Source organism: Labeo rohita, chromosome 17 (genome assembly GCF_022985175.1).
Source record: "Labeo rohita strain BAU-BD-2019 chromosome 17, IGBB_LRoh.1.0, whole genome shotgun sequence".
Taxonomy (NCBI): domain Eukaryota; kingdom Metazoa; phylum Chordata; class Actinopteri; order Cypriniformes; family Cyprinidae; genus Labeo; species Labeo rohita.
Window position 1 is genome coordinate 28,615,000 of NC_066885.1, and position 16,008 is coordinate 28,631,007.

General features: G+C 34.8%; 1 long non-coding RNA gene and 1 gene segment (V, D, J or C); both read left to right on the forward strand.

Moving 5' to 3' along the window:
• LOC127179548 (M1-specific T cell receptor beta chain-like) overlaps positions 1-16,008 on the forward strand; it is a 47,917-nt gene that overhangs the window by 16,069 nt on the left and 15,840 nt on the right.
• Positions 4,348-6,931, forward strand: LOC127179549 (uncharacterized). The gene is made up of 4 exons (XR_007829526.1): positions 4,348-4,480; positions 4,583-4,614; positions 5,648-5,706; positions 5,797-6,931. It is a non-coding gene; the product is annotated as an uncharacterized LOC127179549 (long non-coding RNA).

Sequence of the window (16,008 nt, forward strand, 5' to 3'; positions counted from 1 at the left end):
CAGGAAAGTGCAATCACAATCATTTATTTATTGCAAAAATGTCAACAGCCATACAAAAACGTAATCCAAATAACGATGCGTTTGCAGCCGCAGTCCTCTCTGGCGGAATACAGTAGGTTTGAGGTGCAGTAGGATGAGAGCAGAATTTAAATTGTTAATCGCTGAAAATATTATCCAGATTATTGTCTTGATCCACTCCTCGAAGGCGCCCGCGCGTCATTCCAACACATCTCACCAGAAACACGGCATGTCGTAATCTGTGACGAATGCAGGCGAGAGCCAATGAACGTCCGATTTTCCTGTCGCAAAATGCACTTTAGCACGGGTTTGTGGCTGTTGCTGCTGGACTCGCTAGAGATGGAGATGAAGATCGCCGGACAAAGCCTTGAATTTGGTTCTGGTATGGATTCGTATGGATCCATACCAGAATCGTATGGATTCTGAAGATCTGGGTTACAGCACACAAATAAAATTGTTTAATTTGTAATTATGATGCGTGTTCGGTGTATTTTATGGTTCTATTGTTAGTCACAGCATGTTAGAGAAAACGCCTTTGTGTTCCACCACAGCAAACGAAGTTAATATTACATGAATGATTAAACGATTGCAGAAATATTATTTATTTTAAGGGTTTAACGTGTAGTCATGATAACATTATGTAGACCTATTCTTGGAAACGAGCTGGCAACAGAAATCACACAGAACAGAATGAAATGTTATAATTTCATATTAAGTAAACGTTAAATGTTTAGATGATGTAAATATGTCAGTATTGTACATTTAGTGTCTGTAAAAATGTAAATAAATGTACGTTTTGTAGAACCACATTTTACGTCGCGTTGTTATATGTATTGAACCTACCCTGTAACTTCGTTGAACAAGAGGGGAACAATCGCCACTTTAATTTACAACCCGCAGAGGGCACACTTACCCTGTAATTACATGGAACAAGAGTATATTTCCCCAGTAATTTTAAAAAGCTTAGGTATAGATACACCAAACGTACGATTTAATAGAACAGGTACCTGTTAAGTTTTTTTTTTAAATTAATCCATTATAAATTATTTGTATATCTATTTGCTACCCCCTTATTACCCAAACGTAACCTATTGTTCCCTTATACTTACACGTAGGTACAATATAAATACGAAACATTCACCGTAACTTTAGTTTACTTACGCAGTTCTTTGCAGGTTGTATATCTGGTTGTTACTCTCTATTACCAAAACGTAACATATTGTTCCCGTATACCTACATGTATGTTCTTTAATAGGTACACTATAATTACAGAAACGTACACCGTAAATTCAGTTTACTTATGTAGTTCTTTGCAGGTTGAATATCTGGTTTGTTATCCCCTTATTACCCAAATATAACATAGTGTTCCCTTATACCTACATGTACGTTCTTTATAGGTACACTATAATTACAGAAACATACACCGTAAATTCAGTTTACTTACGTAGTTCTTTGCGGGTTGTAATCTAAAGCGTTACCAAATTGTCTTGTAAAAAATTGCAGCAATAATACTTGTGTAACACTGTTGACAGTCAGTTAGTCCACTCTTGACACAGGTTTACTAGTTTAACCAATATTAGGGGAAAGAGAGAGAACATAGTGTTTCATCCATGTGCTTCTAGAGGAAATATCATCATACTGTGCAAATTATGCGAGAATGGTACAAACCATTCCTTTCTGAGGGGGTAACTTAGTTGACAATGGTTTTTCAGACACAAATAAACAGGTTATATCACAATAAACACTTATTTTTTTTGAAGCACACACCCAAATGTCTTGATAACCTCATTTAACTGCAGACAAAACTATGTAATTCATTTATATTTTAGGTAATTTTCATGCTTAAATGCAGAGTAGAATGAGCAACTTTACAACATCGGAGAGCTGAATATCAGGGCAGTATGTGATATGAACATAATTTTTTTAACAAAAGATATGGCTTTTTCAACATATAGAACTGTGATTGAGAAAAATATAACAGTGTACTAGAAAATTAAGCATCAGGGCTTTATATTAATGATATTAAAAATACACTTCACAGACATGAGATGTATCCACAGTTATAGAATGACCTAGTGCCATTCCTGAATAAAACAATCAGTTGAGTGATTCAGTGATTTACTTCTACAGGGCTCAAAATCACAGACTACTCTTACTCCTTCTGTTATATAAATATATAAGAGGAATCAAAAAAATAGTATGCTGCTATTGTTATAAATTCAGCGAGTTGTTTGTTTCTGAATGAATCAGCATACAATTTGGTTGAATGAATTCCACAAATAGGTCTAATGAATGATTCAATGACTCACTCAGCCACTTGACTCTTTATCAGTGTAACTTCTCTCTTCATTTTTTTTTTCTGCTAGAAAGTTGTAGAATTGTAATAATTGTTCTAAAACCATAAATGTCCATATGTATCATTTATTCTCATTACAGTAGTAGAGCATTTGAATTCATTCACTTAAAGGTGAAGTCCACTTCCAGAACAAAAATGTACAGATAACGTACTCACCCTTGTCATCCAAGATGTGTGTTTTTTTTTCTTCAGCCGTAAAGAAATTATGTTTTTGAGGGAAACATTTCAAGACATTTCATTTCTCTCCATATAATGGACTGCTTTGGTGCCCCAATTTTGAACTTCCAAAATGCAGTTTAAATGTGGTTGTAAACGATCCCAGACAAGGAAAAAGGGTCTTATCTAGTGAAATGATTGGTTATTTTCATTTAAAAACATATAATTTAAATACTTTTTAATTTCAGACGCTCGTCTTGTCTTGCTCTCCCTGAACTCAAGAGAGTTAGTGTTTGTCGAAAAACTTCAATCGTATTTTCTCCCTCAACTTCAAAAATCATTTCAAAATCATCCTACATTGCTGCAGACGTACCGACACAGTCTTTGCAAAGTGAACATGCAAAGAAGATCAAACACCCTTAACAAAAAAGGTAAAACAGCAATATAAGATGATTTTGAAGTTGAGGGGGAACATGAGATGGGAGTTTTTCGACATACCCTAACTGTCATGAACCAGAATAAAAACAGATTAGGCAGAGTGAGACAAGATGAGTGTTGATATTAAAAAGTATATAAATTGTATTATTTTTATGAAAATAACCGTTTCGCTAGATAAGACCCTTCTTCCTCGGCTGGGATGGTTTACAACTGCTTTTGGGATCGTTTGAAGCTGCATATAATTTTGGAATATATTTTGGAAGTTCAAACTTGGGGCACCATATCAGTCCATTATATGGAGAAAAATCTTGAAATGTTTCCCTCAAAAAACATAATTTCCTTATGGCTGAAGAAAGAAAGACATGAATATCTTGGATGACAAGGGGTGAGTACATTATCTGTCAATTTTTGTTCTGGAAGTGGACTTCTCCTTTAAAAGATAATTGATAACAGGCTGACTCAGCCACCTATAGGCAAGAGGTTTTATAACAGAAGAACAGTGTCATCTTTTTTCCACCAATGATTAAACAACATAGGGGTGTGGCTTATGAAGAACAACTAATTTTTGTAGTTTGTCTTTGTGTAATCAACTTAACATAGGAAAATACTTCACAAAAAGCAAGTCTAAATGGACTCCTTTCTTCTTCTATTCACATTGCTTTGTGTAAAAGGTATTATTTTAACTTTAGATAACTGACAGTGATTCCCATTTCTTCATGTTGACCAAATGTGAATTTCCAATAGACAGTATAACCTTTTTTTGTATTTCCAGCAGATTTCAGTGATGGTGTTTTGATCACTCAATGGCCAAAGTACATATCCAGTTATGCAGGCTCTTCAGCTGAAATTCACTGTTACCAGAATGACACAGACTATAACTACAAATACTGGTACAGACAAATAAAAGGAGAAGGACTGGTGCTTATTGGGAGCTACAATTTTAACTCTGCCTCTGAAGAGAAGGGTTTTGAGAAAGGCTTCAAAATGTCAGGTACAGAGACAAAGAAATGGACCCTGATGGTGGAAGTTAAGGAGGGGGTTGATGCTGTGTATCTGTGCGCTGCTAGTTACCACAGTGAATGAACTCCAGTAAATTATACAGCAAAAACTCTTTGGGTGGCAACCTGCAACCACACCCGCCTCAACCACAAATAAATGAACTCATAACTTTACAGACAAGCCAGTAGAAAAAGAGATCTTGTACATGCAAATTTTGTTATTGATGTTTTACTCCTCCCTTCCACCAAAAAAAAAAAAAAAAAAAAAAAACAAACAAACAAACAAAAAAAACCCTTTTTGAAAAAAACATCTCATTGATGTGATACAGTCAGTAGGGGGAGATGTGACTATTTTAATGTACATGTTTTCCTCTCTCTTTGTCTTGGTTAAAGTCTGATACCCACTCTCTCTCGTCACATTATTTTTGCTGTGTGCATGATCAGAGTATTCGTAACCTTAGAAGGATGTTTAGAACTGCATATGAACTGTGGATATTTTTCATCTTTTACATAGGTAAGAATTCATTTGAGATAGCAATATGATATTTAAATCATTATTAATAGATGTTTGTCGAACTGAATTGGAATATTTCCTAAAGCCTGACTATTTTCACAGGGAAGGCGCAATGTGTGCATGTTCAACAAAAGGTGACATCTTTATTTGCAAACCAAACTGGTAAAACAGAGATAGAATGCTCTCATGATGACAGTAGCATGCTAAACATGTTATGGTATCAGCAAAAGGATACAGCCATGGTTCTAATTGGTTACAGATATAGTATGAGTGAACCCAGCAATGAAGCTGGATTTAAAGGCAGGTTTGAACAGAAAAGAAAAGACACACTGAATGGAGCTCTGGAAATCTCAGATCTCAGTCCATCAGACTCTGCTGTTTATTACTGTGCTGTCAGTAAGCACAGTGCCACATACTCAAATTACTGCTTAACTAAAACTCAAGCACACAGGAAACCAAAACAGTGGTGCATGGTTTCCATAGCTCTGCTTTGATAGTCTTTAAAACAGTGTTATTTTCTCAGTGCTTTGACTTGAAAGCCCCCAATTGGCCAGTACAATGTTTGAATGTTTTACCTATGAGATACAAACTGTTAGCAAAGAGAAAAAAAAAAAAAAAAAAAAAAAAAAAATATATATATATATATATATATATGTGTATGTTGCAGCCTCTACAAATAATAGTACAAGAAAACTCATTGTGAAAAATGTAAATATTTGCATAGCAAAAACACAAAAGAACTGTGGTTGTTGTACACTGAAAAAAAAAAAAAAAACAATTTGTTGAGTCAACTTAAAATAATTTGTAACCTGGCTGCCTTAAAATTTTAAATTCAGTCAACTCAAGTTTATTCTACTTGAAATGTTAAATTATACTAAGTGAGTCAACTTACCCATTTGTTAAGTTTAGCAAACACAAATATCTATGTTGTTACTTAGTAAAACTTAACATTTCAAGTTGACTAAACTTATTGTAGTTGACTGAACTTAAAATTTTAATTATTTTAAGCTGACTCAACCAATTGTGTTTTTTTTTTATTTATAGGGCCAACAGGGGGAGATGTAACTCTGGTATTAAAACACTGGCAGTAAGAGTTACAATAGAGGATATTATAGTCTTCCCTCCCTCTAACATCTCTAAGCAGCTCTTTCATTTTCTCTCACACAGGGCATCAGAGATGTCTGGGCTTACTTGTGCGCTGGGAATTATTATCGTTGTGTTTTTAAGTATGATGATAAAGCAACAAACATACATTATTTAATTTTGAAAGATAATTTTCTGAATGATTTCTAACTTTACAAATATTTTCTCATCAGGGACTGCAAATTGTGTGAATTTTGAACAGACTCCACTCTTGATTGCCGACCAAAATGGCGAAGCACAGATCAACTGCAAACATGACGACAGTAGCTTACTTGTCATGTTATGGTATCGACAACAGAAAACTGGCATGTCTCTAGATCTGATTGGCTATGGTTACTCAGAATCTCCACCAAACAATGAGCCTGAATTTCCAGATCGGTTCCAACAAACTAGAAACAACGCAGTTATGGGATCTCTAACCATCTCAAAACTCGTTCTCTCAGACTCTGCTATTTATTTCTGTGCTGCCAGTACACAGTGCTGCAAAATCATTTTTTACTAACAGAAAAACCCTCTACCTCTATCTAAAATATATTTCTCCAGTTTGTTACGGTAAAATTTTGAGTGGTTAACCACTATCAGGTGTGTTACAAACCATGACTAACTGCCAGTATTAAATTCCTTTCCAGTGTGGAGGTGCTTAAAGAAGAAGAATGAGAATATAATGCAAGCAAAATCTAAACTGTTTTTTTTTTTTTTTTTTTTTTTTTTAAAGTTATTTTTCTAGGTGTTTTAAGTGAGATTGAAACGACTGAGGCAGAGAAACAAGAAAGCTCTGGGAGGAGAGAGGGAAGTGGGATTAGCAAAGGATCTCAAGATGGGAATCAAACACAGGTCACTGCAAGCACAGTTACGCGCTAAGCATGAGGCTATTGGTGCTGACCGAAATGTGAACTGTTAATATTAACTATGGCACATTAAAGTTGTTAACAAAAAGCAAAGAGAATTCACTAAGAGTCTGATTTACTGAACAAATTATGCAAGTCGTGTAACAGCGTAAACAAGCACTTAAAACATGCTGAAGACAATTTGCAAGGTGCAATGATCACACAATTTCTTCAATAAAATTTGAAAGGTTTGAAACTGTTTGTGTGTTATTAATTAAATGAGATTGTGTTTGTCTATAACTGACTTACAGTAGATCAATATCAGATGACATTTAATGAATACAACAGTGTAGATATATTTTTAAAACTTTTCAGTGTTTGTCAATTATGTCTGAATCCTGTTGATGCATTTAATCCACATACACACCTACAAAAGTGCAACAACAACAATAGACATATATCCTAAAAGTACATAATTACATACACTGCTGTTCAAAAGTGTGGGATTTTTAAAAGAAGTTTCTTATGTTCATCAAAGCTGCATTTACTTGATCAAAAAAAAAAAAAAAAAAAAAAAAAAAAAAGTAATATTGTGAAATATTATTTTAGTGTAAAAAATAACTGTTGTCAATTTGACTAATGTAATTTATTCCTGTGATGAAATGTTGAATTTTCAGCATCATTACTCCAGTCTTCTGTGTCACATGAGCCTTCAGAAATCATTCTAATATGATTTTTTTTTTTTTTTTTTTTTTTATCAATGTTGAAATCAGCTGCTTAATATTTTGTACATGTCAGATCTTTCTAAGGATTCTTTAATAAATAAATAGTTAAAAAGAATCTTTCGTGTTTGTGGTCAGTAATTCTTTATTCTTTCTTTCTTTCTTTCTTTCTTTCTTTCTTTCTTTCTTTCTTTCTTTTTTTTTTTTTAAAGAAATTACTAATTTTATTTACCTAACACCTTAAAAATGTGTTAATTTGATAAAATGTGACAGCAAAGACTTATACTGTATTGTTAGAAAATATTCATATTTTGAATAAATGTTGTTCTTTTTAACTTTTTATTAATCAAAAAACACTGAAATGCAGCCTCGCTGAGCATTGGATAATTCTTTAAAAAACCTTAACAATCCAACTGATGCCAAACTTTTAAGTGGCAGTGTATATCCTAATATTTGTTAAATCCTCTGTGGTACAGACAGTGTCTTTTGCATGAAAATGCCAGCTTTATATTTACAAAAATCAATCAATTTAAACCGAAAACTCAGCAGGGTCATTTGTATTATGTAATTAACCCGCAATGTTGCACAAATATTCACAACATGTTTTATTATAACATCGGATTATGATGTCTAGATGAAATGTAAAATACATAAAATGCTGCACACAGAAACCTGTATTTCATTTTCAATGGTGAGTTTAAAAATTTCGAAGTTGCATTTAAAATCCTATTTTAGTCTATTGTTTTTGTGCAGTACTTGTGATATTCATTTGTGATGATGTCAGACACTTTTTTTTCTTCACCTTTGTTTGTACAATGGCCATCAATCATCATTTGCAAAGTATAGCTCCTCCTTTTAGAGTCAACTTGTTAGCTTACTCTTTGCTATAGCGATCCACTTGATGTGGCTCAATCTGGGAGATGAGGAACAGCCGAATCTCAGTACTTCTTCTGAAATGGCTCCTTATTGTGTATCAGAGTGAGTGTCATATTTGCAATATGGAAATTTACACAGTATGGACAATTTAACTCAACAAATTTAAAATCTCTTTATTTATTCAATACAAACAACATGCTGAACACATGCTAGTCAATTATACATAACTTTATTGGTTATAATAAGTGCTGTCTCAGTGTTATTTGTTTGTCTACTGTTTTTTTTCTTTTTTTTTTTTCTGTAGGTCAGACATCAGCTCACATCGTGCTTCAGTCGACACGTTTCATATCAGCGCTACCAGGAGATGAAGTGACTTTAGACTGTAGCATGGCAGCAGGAGTTAGCATGTCTAGCTACACTATGTATTGGTACAGGCAAGACCATTATGGACAACCTATTCAGTTTATTATAAAAGAGTATGACCAACAAAAACAGAACTATGAAGCCATTCTAAACACAAAGGACAACATGTTCAGCCTGACTATATCCAACATCACTGCACAGGACAGCAGTACATATTACTGTGCTGCAAGCCACAGTGAAGCTACAACTGTGCACGCTCTAACAATAAGTGTGATATAATTGACACCTGGTGTCAGAGAAACTTTACTGTAATGATATCCTAGTCTCAGCCTCAGATGTCGCGCCCACAGTCCATTGGCTAAATGGCTGATGCATATGGCACAAAAAATGTCGTCATCTGACTGGTTGAATTCTACAGGAATTCCAGGAGAAGTGTCTTGTTCTTAATGCTGGGCTTTGCGAAATTCACAGTACCATTGTTTTGCCACTGTTGCATGCCAGTCATCAGCTGTACATTTTCTCACCCCTAAACTGCTGAACAAAGCAAACTGTGATTGGTTGCTTTATGTCAGACGTCCTCCTGGGCAGTCCTTGGCCAATGACAACTGCTTATGTCATCAATCTGAAGGTCTGGCTAAGTGAAATTAATTAAATTATCCTGGCTGAGAGACATTGTGTCTAAAGTGCTTGTAAGCCACTGAAAATTCTGAATGTGTGAAACTGGGGTCGGGGAGTTACTAAATAAAAGTAGCAATGCTAAAAACCCTTTCACTTGGTTTTTATTTCAGAATTTTCAGTGGCATGACAGTAGCAGTAATACATTACAAGTAATGCGAGTTACATAATCAGATTATTTTTTCAAGTAACTAGTAAAGTAACACATTACTTTTTAATTTTCAAGAAAATATCTGAGTTACTTTTTCAACTTACTTTATCAATATTAACTGACAAGTCTCTGTCCCTATGTTGAGAATAATATAAAGTAAAGGAAGTAAAGAGGCGTTGTGTGTGCTGTGTGAACATGATGTTATTATTGTTATTGTGAACATGCATTAATTCATCTCACTCATAAAAAAACAAACAAACAAACAAACAAACAAACAAACAAAATCCAGTATTCATCAAAATTAATTAAAACAGTGAAATGCAAATTCACAATATGATGCAAACCTGTGTCAAAAAAAAAAAAAAAAATAATAATTAAATATGTTAAACAACACAAATATCCTTTATGTGTTTAATCCCATTTTATTAACCATGTTAAACTTTCTTCTCCTGCATTCTGTATAGACATGAATTTATTTTCCTTCAGCCTCAGGCTTATTCATTTCCCTTTTTTGTGTAAAAGGGCTTTTATATTTACTAAAAATATAACTTTTTATATAAAAAACAAACAAACAAAAATGAGCAAGCCCAGCCCAGATTTAAAAAGTAACACAAACGTAAACTCATTCTATTCCATTAAACTTAACTGATGTTAATAACTTAACATATACTTGGGTATAACTTTACCCAACACTGGTAGCAAGCTACTTTTGAGTCTCCAGTGATAATTCTTCCAAAGTTCCTCTTTAAGTCCAGCTCTTCTATTCAAACTCAAAGTCAGATGGTTCATGTAAAATAAGTAATTTCAAATTTTAAATGTTTTAATTTAATTAAATGTTGCTTTTCTTCACTATGCTTTTGACTCAAGATTTATTAATAATTGAGATAAATGTATCGTTTAAATTTAATACTCTCACACTAACTGAGACCCCTTAATAGCTACAGATATTAGTAACTTGTGAAGGATAGGGTGATTGCACTTCAACTAGCCAAGTTGTAACTTTTTAAATACAAGCTATGTGTAGTTTAGTGACTTATTTGTGAAAACTGGAGAGATGTGTTGTTGGGGCGTGTGCTTTTCATTTCACAGGAAGTTGACATTCTCTTTCATACTGCAGAACTGCATAGGAAGCCAGTACCTCATTCGTTTATGGGACAATATGGAGCTCAGCTGGTTCATACTCACTTTACTGCTGACTGTCTGTAAGGCTTTTGGATTTCATTTCCCCCCCACCTTTATAGTTATTTACATTCTCTTGACTTTTTTTCTCTTTGAAATGGGGTTAAGGTATACTACCAAATATACTGACAAGCAATAATGGCAAAGTAAAATATATTTGAATATAACCTCATTTATATTGAAACTTGTATGTCATGTATTTAAAGATATTTGTTATTATACATGTATTATGATGTTAGTACACTTAGCACACATAGTAAACTTACATGATCTTTTATTTCATTAATATTACATTATCTACAAATGCACATTCAAAACTAGTTAATTAACGTTACTCAGTACTTAAATGTATAATTACACTGCAACAAGGTAACCTTGAAATATATTTATATACCTTTAAAATCTGAAGAACACTGCACATGCATATTCAATACTATGCCCTTTTCCACAAGGGTTACGAACAACATTATAACACTTATTTGTATCAACTATCCTGTTTTCCAGATAAATCCAATGGAGAGATCTTTCAAAAGTCAGATGTCTTTGCCAACAGCAATTCAGATGTGACATTGACATGTCAACATGATAATTCAGACCACTACAGATTGTTCTGGTACAAGCAAACAAAGGGGAGTTTGGGTTTGTCTTTATTGGTATTTTCTGCTGGCCAAAATATGGCAGAGATTGAAGCACCATTTAAAACTGATGATTCTAAGTATGCAGCGACCCGTCCTGAAATAAAGATGTCCACGCTGCAGATTAACAAGCTAAACACTGAAGACTCTGCTCTCTACTATTGTGCCACAAGCACACAGTATTATATTACAGCTGCACTGCCAAACAACAACCACAATGTTAACACTGCACTGTGCTTTCATCTCTCATGTATGATGTCATTTCCTGTTCCTTTTGATCGTAGACACACTAAATAGGACAGTCAAAATAAATCTAGAAGGGGTAAGAGACAGTAAGGGTTCTCATCTTTAATGTCATGGGACTGCTGTGTTTGGGGTTTATTTTGCTGCTAGTTATTAGTAAGTCCAGACTTTTTTTTTTTTTTTTTTTTTTTTTCAGATATTTGTTTAGAAATGTTATTGTTGTGATGAAAATTGATCTAATCAATTGTTTTCTACTCGACAGAGTCATTAGAAGGAATAACCATCACTCAGAATGATCAAGTTAGTAAAACTCAACTGATTATTCAACGGGATAAACAGGTTACTTTAAGGTGTAACCATGATGATGGCACCTATTATTATATGTACTGGTACAGACAGAGAGGTCAAAGTGAACTGTCCCTTGTTGCTATTTCTCTTGGACAAGGTTCAGTAGAAACAGTTGACCCATTCTCAAAAACAAAATATATAATGAAACGTCCTGACATTAAAGAATCTTCACTGGAGATCAATACTCTAACAAAGGAGGACTCAGGTACATATTTCTGCGCTTCAAGCATTGCACAGTACCTTAACCTAGCCAAGCACCTGAACAATAACCTCAACCTGAGCCACAATGATCAAAGAGAAAATACATGATATTCAAGCTGGTTGTGTAATATCCTATTTTTGAGCTCCTTTATAAAATAGATAAAGGAAATAAGTACATAAACTATAAAGATATATATATACAGAATCTACAATTTACATGTACATTTTGAATTTATTCCGCATTTAGGGCAATCTGCAGTAAATGTAATCATGCATATTTATAAATCTCAGGATATAAATGTAATATTGTAATACAGTAATATTGTTACTGTTTCATATGTCACTGTCATCTATTTTAAATTTAAATGTTACTAATTTGTCATATTTGAAAGCTCTAAACTGAGTGATAAATGTCTGTTGCAATGTTTATTGAAGATTGTGAGTGCATGTCTCCACAATGCAACATATACCTTAATTTCAATGTTTGTTGTCACACACATTCACTGTTTGGTCTCCTTTATGTAAACGTCCATGATGTTTATTAGTCTTATGAATATCACACTGTTGTTACCCTGTTCTTTGAACTGTTTTTACTAACCTTTTGATTATAGAGAATGTGTCAAGTGGCTTAGAACTAGGAGGATCACCAAATAAAAGTGTATGTTCAACAAACTAAAATAAGGTGCTCAATTTCTTTGTAGGAAACATTTAAATGTAGCTTTTCAATTAATTGTTTGTGTGTGTGTGTGTTTTTTCCCTATGCTTATTTCAGCACACAACAACCAAAACTGAAGTATTACATTCTAGTTTTTTTCCCAAAAAATGATGTGAATTACTAGATTTTTCATAATCATGACAGAAAGTCAAAACACTGCCTTAAACTAACAAGCAGAAAGGCAGCATGCTACCAAGAGCAGCACTTATTAGTGTAGAGTCTCAAACAAACAGAACCAATGATAATCAGGAGTGCGTAATTTAAGCACAAAGTGGACCTACTTAATCAGCTTCCTATACTGTAGCTCTGAGCTCGTGAATCTGTATATCGTGTACATGAATCGAGGAACTGATTAGGACTCCGGCTAACTGCACACTGGTTCAGTTATTACCCAATTTTGTACAACATGACTATGTACTGTACACTGTCAGTGTACAACATTGTAGAACATCACAACAACAAGCAGAAACTTGCACATTTAACTTGGTCATGTCTGGTTGTGTCATGCCCCTGGACCTTTGTGTGTGTTTGTCCCCCCATGTGCTCTGTGAGCTAGTTTTCCCTCTTGTTGTATTGTCTCATTGCAATTATCTGTGTTAAGTTAATTACCCTAATTTGTCTATATATTTAATGGTGTGTTCAAGTCATGTTGGACAGATCATATTCACAAGTTGAATGAACATGAATGCCACCACAAAGTCGCTGTTACGAGTGGGAAACTTAAAATTTTCTTTAAGCCCTGAGTTTCCCAGTTGGGGGCATTTCAGTTAAAAAAACGTGTCGGATGTAATGGACTCAGGCAAAGACAATAGATATGCAGCATCTGTATAGATGGCAAAATGTTGAAATGAATAAAATTATTATAATGATGTAAAATGATGCAGTTTACATCACCTTCATAAATTTACTAAAAACAGAAAAAAGCAAAAACACAGTGAAGCAATAATAATGGTAAATCGAAAATCTTGTTCTGACCAAAGTGACTTGAATGTACCTGGAATCGTAATGACAAACTCGTAGGTACAAACATCCCAGGAGGACTTGAAGGACATAAGCCCCAGTCTGGTTAGTCTTTGGTTGTCCGGTCACCGTTATGTTAGGTTTGCTTTCACCATTCTAAATGTGTTTGAAGTTTATTCATTAAACAAAGAGAGTTTTGAAGTTCACCTCCTGTCCTTGCCTTCCTTCCTATACAACTGTGACAGATGACGGGACCAAATAATGTAAACTGGGCCTGCGGCAGGATGGTCGGCCTTTGGAGAGGTATGTGGAGGAATGCCTCAAGCTTTCTAATTAGTTCAGCTGACACGATGCTTCACTCTGTGCTTATTTTCAGTTGGGTCTGCATGAGGAAACGATCCGCTGTAATCTTCCTACGTGTGAGTTTTCTTTGGTCGAGTTCATTAATCTCATACTTTATTACCTCTCCAGCTCACCCCACGCCGTGCCACAAGCACACAGTATTATATTACAGCTGCACTGCCAAACAACAACCACAATGTTAACACTGCACTGTGCTTTCATCTCTCATGTATGATGTCATTTCCTGTTCCTTTTGATCGTAGACACTAAATAGGACAGTCAAAATAAATCTAGAAGGGTTAAGAGACAGTAAGGAGTGGGTTCTCATCTTTAATGTCATGGGACTGCTGTGTTTGGGGTTTATTTTGCTGCTAGTTATTAGTAAGTCCAGACAGTTTTTTTTTTTTTTTCAAATATTTGTTTAGAAATGTTATTGTTGTGATGAAAATTGATATAATCGATTGTTTTCTACCCGACAGAGTCATTAGAAGGAATAACCATCACTCAGAATGACCAAGTTAGTAAAACTCAACTGATTATTCAACGGGATAAACAGCTTATTCTAAAATGTAACCATGATGATGGCACCTATTTTTATATGTACTGGTACAGACAGAGAGGTCAAGGTGAACTGTCCCTTGTTGCTTTTTCTCCTGGAAAAGATTCAGTAGAAACAGTTGACCCATTCTCAAAAACAAAATATATAATGAAACGTCCTGACACTAAAGAATCTTCACTGGAGATCAATAATTTAACAGAAGAGGACTCAGGTACATATTTCTGTGCTTCAAGCATTGCACAGTACCTTAACCTAGCCAAGCACCTGAACAATAACCTCAACCTGAGCCACAATGATCAAAGAGCAAATACATGATAATCAAGCTGGTTGTGTAATATCCTATTTTTGAGCTCCTTTATAAAATAGATAAAGGAAATAAGTACATAAGTTATAAAGATAAAGATAATATATACAGAATCTACAATTTACATGTACATTTTGAATTTATTCTGCAGTTAGGGCAATCTGCAGTAAATGTAATCATGCATATTTATAAATCTCAGGATATAAATGTAATATTGTAATACAGTAATATCGTTATTGTTTCATATGTCACTGTCATCTATTTTAAATTTAAATGTTACTAATTTGTCATATTTGAAAGCTCTAAACTGAGTGATAAATGTCTGTTGCAATGTTTATTGAAGATTGTGAGTGCATGTCTCCACAATGCAACCTTAATCTAAGGTTATTTTCAATGTTTGTTGTCATGGATAGTTTTCCCTAATCACCAACACCCATCAAGGACTGCACAAAAACCCAGCACACACACACATTAACTGTCTGGTCTCCTTTATGTAAACTTCCATGATGTGTATTAGTCTTATGAATATCACACTGTTGTTACCCTGTTCTTTGCATAGAGTCTCAAACAAGCAGAACCAATGATAATAAAAAGTGCATAATTTAAGCACAAAGTGGACCTTACATAATCACCTCCCAACTGTAGCTCTGAGCTTGTGAATTTGTATATCGTGTACATGAATCGAGGAACTGGTTAGGACTCCGGCTAACTGCACACTGGTTCAGTTATTACCCAATTTTGTACAGCGTGACTATATACTGTACACTGTCAGTGTACAACATTGTAGAACATCACAACAACGAGTAGAAACGTGCACATTTAATTTGGCCATGTCTGGTTGTGTCATGCCCCTAGACTTTTGCGTGTGTCCCCATCCCCCCATCCCCCCCACCCATGAGTTGACACGATGCTTCACTCGGTGCTTATTTTCAGTTGGGTCTGCATGAGGAAACGATCCGCTGTAATCTTCCTACGTGTGATTTTTCTTTGGTCGAGTTCATTAATCTCATACTTTATTACCTCTCCAGCTCACCCCACGCCGAGACCCTCCACATGCCTAATCAATGGTTCAGACCACCCAGTTCCTCCCATGCTCCCACAAGCTCGAAAATAGACTTCTAATAGCTTCCAAGTTGCTGAACCCACATTCCACTCTGTCAGGTGAGCGCTAAAATCCACATCCCTTCCTCTGTCTCCAGACCCAAGATCAGTCTCAGTCCTCAACACAGAAACAGCAGCCACTCCACTGTCAAGTCCGCTGCCTGATTCACTCTCAAGTCTGCCA